This window comes from Tupaia chinensis, unplaced genomic scaffold (assembly GCF_000334495.1).
Source record: "Tupaia chinensis unplaced genomic scaffold, TupChi_1.0 Scaffold145082_1, whole genome shotgun sequence".
Taxonomy (NCBI): domain Eukaryota; kingdom Metazoa; phylum Chordata; class Mammalia; order Scandentia; family Tupaiidae; genus Tupaia; species Tupaia belangeri.
The window spans coordinates 552207-558008 of NW_006204943.1; the positions used below are offsets into that span (position 1 = coordinate 552207).

A 5802-nucleotide genomic window follows, 5' to 3' on the forward strand; every position below is an offset into this window, starting at 1 on the left:
CAAAAGAAATAGATAAGCTTAACGAAATGAATTTGTAGAATATTGGGCTGGCAGGTTACATAGTGGTTAAAGGTGCTGGATTCCCACATGGCGCCCCGCGGTTTGAGTCCCGGACGTGGCGGCTCTCTCTCTCTCTCTCTCTCTCTCTGCCTCTCTGGTCAAATTGAAATAAACAAGTGAATAAATAAATAAATAAAGTTAAATAGAATAATTCTTTTTTTGGAGAGGTTTTTGCTTTAGGGCGCAGGCTCTCGCCAGAAAGAGAGAGAGACAGAAAGCGAGAAATCACCCCCAGTGGGGATGGCCACGCCGCAATCTCTTCTCCTCTCTTGTGACCTTGGGCACGCACGCACACACACCCAGCATGAGTTTAAGCCACCAGGTCTGGGACTCGTACCGCAGTCAACTACATCGGAGTCCAGTGACATAGCCATTAAACCAACTGTTGGTCCCAAATAATTCTTTAAAAAATATATATATGAAAAGTAGGACTCTTTACCAAGATGGCTCCAAAACCAAAGAAGGAAGTTCCTGTCCCTCTCAAAACTGAAGCCAAAGCAAAAGCTTTGCAGGCCAAGAAGGCAGCGCTGAAAGGGGCTCATGGCCACAAAAAAAAGATCACTCACCTTCCGGAGATTCAATATTCTGCAGCTACACAGACAGTCCAAATATCTTGGAAGAGCGCCCCCAGGAGAAACACGCTTGACCACTATGCCATCATCAAGTTCCCCCTCACCACTGAGGCTGCTACGAAGAAGATAGAAGACGACAACACACTTGTGCTCATTGTGGATGTCAGGGCCAACAAACACCTGGTCAGACAGGCAGTGAAGAAGCCCTGTGATGTCAGTGTGGCCAAGGTCAGCACTCTAATCAGGCCTGACAGAGAGAAGAGCACATGGGCGACTGGCTCCTGATTAAGATGCTCTGGATATTGCCAACAAAATTGGGATCATCTAGACTGAGTCCAGTTGGCTAATTCTAAATACACACTTTTTCTAAAAAAATAATAATAAAAAAAATAAAAGAATATGATATCTGTGAATATAGTATATAGTTCTGGAGTCAAAATGCTATGGTTCAGGGAACCAGCAGTTAGCGTAATGGCTATGTCGCTGGACTCCACGTAGTCGACCACGTTTTGCGTCCCAGACCCGGTGGCTTAAACTCACACCAGGCACGTGTGTGTGCGTGCCCAAGATCCCAAGAGGAGAATGGAGGAGAAGGGATTGCGGCATGACCATCCTCCCTGGGGGGTGATTTCTCGCTTTCTGTCTCTATGTCTCTCTCTGTCTGTCTGGTGAGTGCACGCGCCCTACAGTGAAAATCTCTCCAAAAAAAATAATAAAAATAAAAATAAATGCTATATGGTTCAAATCATAGCTCTGTCACTAATTAGCTATGTAAACTTGAACAGGCCTAACTTCTCTGATTCAGTCTCCTCGAATGTGAGATGTGAAAATTAACTGAGTTATTTTATGTATTTAGAAGAATGCTTGAACCATAGTAAATAGTAATACTAAAAGAGAAAAAGAGCAGGGAAAAAGAAAGAAAGACAAAAAGAGAGATTGGTGAAAGAGCCATGAAAAGAAGCCTAAGGAAACGCAGGAAATAAGCAGGAGACAAAGCGACGGTGGCTACGAGACAGACTAGAAAACTGCCAGCAGAAAATCCTTTAAAACAGCAAGAAACGAAAGAATCTCAGGAAAAAGGGTCACAAGTTGAATCTTCAGAGAAGTCCAAAGATAAAGGTGAATGAAGAGGGCCATACGGTGCTGTGATGGTGAAGGCATTGGACTCCCACATGGCAAACTGTGGTTCAATCCCCAGAGCTGGCAGCTTAAAATTTATACCAGATGCATGTGTGCATGGCCAACATTCCAGGAGGAAGAAGGACTGATTGCAGCGTGGCCGTCCTGCAGGGGAGTGTGATTTCTCACTTTCCCTCTCACTTTCTCTGGTGAGTGCACACGCACTATGCCGTAAACAAAATTTTTAAAAGATGAATGAAAAGGGCCAGCAGGTGGCATGGTGGTTGAAGCACTGGACTCCCACATGGCCAACCATGGCTTTGTCTGGGACTTGGTGCCTTTCTATCTCACGTTCTCTCTCTCTCTCTCTCAGTCTCTGTCTGGTGAGTACACATGTCCTATAGTGATTTAGAAACAATAACAATAATAATAATTAACTTATTATTATAAATTGCTATTATTCCCTGGGGGAAACATTTCAAGTATCAAATAGAAAACTCAAATTAACATTTTGTTTTAATTGCCAGAGGGTGCCTGCACTGGCCAGAGAGAGAAAGAGAGAGCACCTTCCCATGGGGCATAGTCGTGCCACAATGCTTTTTCCTCCATTTCTCTTTCCCAGCAGAATTTTGGGTATACGTGTATAACAGCCTGACATATTCTTCAAGCCTCTGGAGCCAGGACTTCAACTGTTACTGGCCATGCAGAATCCAGATCCCTTAACCACTAAGCTGTAGAACTGGCCACCCCTCCCTACTCTCAAAAAAAAAAAATTTTATTGTTTTACCACCTTCCTCAATTCTGCCACTATCTCTCAATACCATCTACCCTTTCCTCCAGGACAGAAAACTCGTAGAAATGGTGATGATGCCAGGAAGATACTGGGGACAATTAGAAAATGCCAAAATTAGGGCCAGCGGATGGTGTGGCAGTTTGAGTTCTGGACTTGGTGGCTTGAAAATCACACCAGGCATGTGTGCATGCTTGCCCAAAATCCCAGGAGGAGACCCAAAGAGAAGGGACTGCAGAGTGGCCATCTGTCCTAGAGGGTGATTTCTCACTTTCCTTCTCTCTGGCGAGCACATGTACCCTATGACAAAAATCTAAAAAAAAAAAAGAGAAGCAAACTGTGGTTCAATCCCCAGAGCTGGCAGCTTAAAATTTATACCAGATGCATGTGTGCATGGCCAACATTCCAGGAGGAAGAAGGACTGATTGCAGCGTGGCCGTCCTGCAGGGGAGTGTGATTTCTCACTTTCCCTCTCACTTTCTCTGGTGAGTGCACACGCACTATGCCGTAAACAAAATTTTTAAAAGATGAATGAAAAGGGCCAGCAGGTGGCATGGTGGTTGAAGCACTGGACTCCCACATGGCCAACCATGGCTTTGTCTGGGACTTGGTGCCTTTCTATCTCACGTTCTCTCTCTCTCTCTCTCAGTCTCTGTCTGGTGAGTACACATGTCCTATAGTGATTTAGAAACAATAACAATAATAATAATTAACTTATTATTATAAATTGCTATTATTCCCTGGGGGAAACATTTCAAGTATCAAATAGAAAACTCAAATTAACATTTTGTTTTAATTGCCAGAGGGTGCCTGCACTGGCCAGAGAGAGAAAGAGAGAGCACCTTCCCATGGGGCATAGTCGTGCCACAATGCTTTTTCCTCCATTTCTCTTTCCCAGCAGAATTTTGGGTATACGTGTATAACAGCCTGACATATTCTTCAAGCCTCTGGAGCCAGGACTTCAACTGTTACTGGCCATGCAGAATCCAGATCCCTTAACCACTAAGCTGTAGAACTGGCCACCCCTCCCTACTCTCAAAAAAAAAAAATTTTATTGTTTTACCACCTTCCTCAATTCTGCCACTATCTCTCAATACCATCTACCCTTTCCTCCAGGACAGAAAACTCGTAGAAATGGTGATGATGCCAGGAAGATACTGGGGACAATTAGAAAATGCCAAAATTAGGGCCAGCGGATGGTGTGGCAGTTTGAGTTCTGGACTTGGTGGCTTGAAAATCACACCAGGCATGTGTGCATGCTTGCCCAAAATCCCAGGAGGAGACCCAAAGAGAAGGGACTGCAGAGTGGCCATCTGTCCTAGAGGGTGATTTCTCACTTTCCTTCTCTCTGGCGAGCACATGTACCCTATGACAAAAATCTAAAAAAAAAAAAGAGAAGAAAATGCCAAAATGAAAATATAAAAAGGCAGAATAAGGACTAAGTAAGAATTTGTGTCAGGCCAGCTCTGTGGCTTGGTGTTGTTAATGGAGCTCGATCCCCCATGGCCAATCCTGCAATGTGAATCCCAGCCCCAATGACTTGAAAACATGCCAGGCACATGTGCATGCATGCCCAAAGTCCCAATGGAATGGAGAAATGGAGGAGAAGGGACAATAGCAAGACCACACCTCACTGGAGAGTGCTTTCTCCCTCTCCTTCTCCCTCTGTCTGTGTCTCTCTCTCTGGCAAGCACACTCACCTTTTGGCAAGTTAAAAAAAAAATCTGTCTCAAGAAATGTTATAACAGTAGTGTGAGATCTTGGTGCACATGCAAATTGGTTAGGATGTGTGCTTACAATGTAGATCTTTGGGCCAGCAGGTAATGTGGAGATCAAAGCTGTTGGATCCCACAAGGCTGACTTTGCAGTTCAAGTCCTCCCGCATTTGGCCTCTTGAAAATCACATCGGGCATGTGTGTGTACATACCTAAAATCCTGAGAGGGGAACCAGCAGTTAGCATAATGGCTATGTCGCTGGACTCCCACATAGTCGACCGCAGTTCATGTCCCAGACCCTGCGGCTTAAAACTCACGCCGGGTGCGTGTGTGTGCGTGCCCAAGATCCCGAGAGGAGAATGGAGGAGAAGGGATTGCGGCGTGACCATCCCCCCTGGGGGTGATTTCTCGCTTTCTGTCTCTCTGTCTCTCTCTGTCTGTCTGGCAAGTACACACGCCCTATAGTGAAAAACCTCTCCAAAAATAAATAAATAAATATATGAAAAATAAAATAAAATAAAATCCTGAGAGGAGAATGGAGAAGAAGGAATTGTGGTGCAACCACCTGCCCTCAGGGGCGATTTCTCCCTTTCCCTCTCTCTCCGTCTCTCTCCAGTAACACACCACCCACTAGCAAAAATACACCCAAAAAAAAAAAAAAAAAGGCAGATATCCAGGTCCTCACTACTCACTTCAGAAAAAGGCTTGGGAATCTGCATTTTAACATATTTCCTGTTTGATTCTGATGCAATCAGTCTGAGTATCTGACTTCCCAAAATAACTGTTCAGAAGTGTGCAGATAAATTGAGAGTGTTCACTTATTATGGGGTCAGAGATATCACAAAAGCAGGTCATATATTTTCTGGTACTAATGCCAGAGGAGCTAAGATGCTCCTTCTGAGAACCAGAAATCAGATCCTTGCTACTTGCTACTTAACAAAGAGATAGGAGTTGTTGAATAAGAAAAAGAATTTATTCAGTGAGGCCAACACCAGAGAGAGAGCAGACTAGAGTCCATAACTGCCTGTACCATACTGAAAAAGATACAAAACTCATGTAGAAAAAGAGGTCAATGTGAGGTACATCTAGAAACAAAGGGCAAGTTATTCATAATCTAGAGGCAGAATCACAAGAAGGCTTGGTCATCATCTTCTGGCAGGATCACAGAGAGGCCCAGAAGCATTATGGGGGATAATCACTGGTGGAGAGACGGTTTCCATTCTAGCAGGCCAGGCAGAATAACTTATATCACTTCTCTGCAAGGGACTTAAAGATAAGCAGAGAGTGGGCCAACCAGGTCGTGTGGTAGTTAAGACAGCTGGGTCCCACATGGCCAAACGTCTAGTTCAAGTCCCAGACCTAGAAGCTTGAAAAACATACCAGGTGCATGAGCTTATATGCCCAAAATCCCAAGAGGAAAGTAGAGGAAAAGGACTGCAGCATGACTATCCCCCTGGGGGTGATTTCTCTCTTTCTCTCTCTTCTCTTTCCAGCTAGTATGCATGCTCTATAGTAAAAATTAAAATTAAAAAAAAAAAAGATAAG

At 44.2% G+C, this 5802-nt stretch overlaps 1 pseudogene; it reads left to right on the forward strand.

Moving 5' to 3' along the window:
- The first annotated feature begins 503 nt into the window (after positions 1-503).
- LOC102501962 (60S ribosomal protein L23a pseudogene) lies at positions 504-917 on the forward strand (annotated as a pseudogene).
- The last annotated feature ends 4885 nt before the right edge of the window (positions 918-5802 follow it).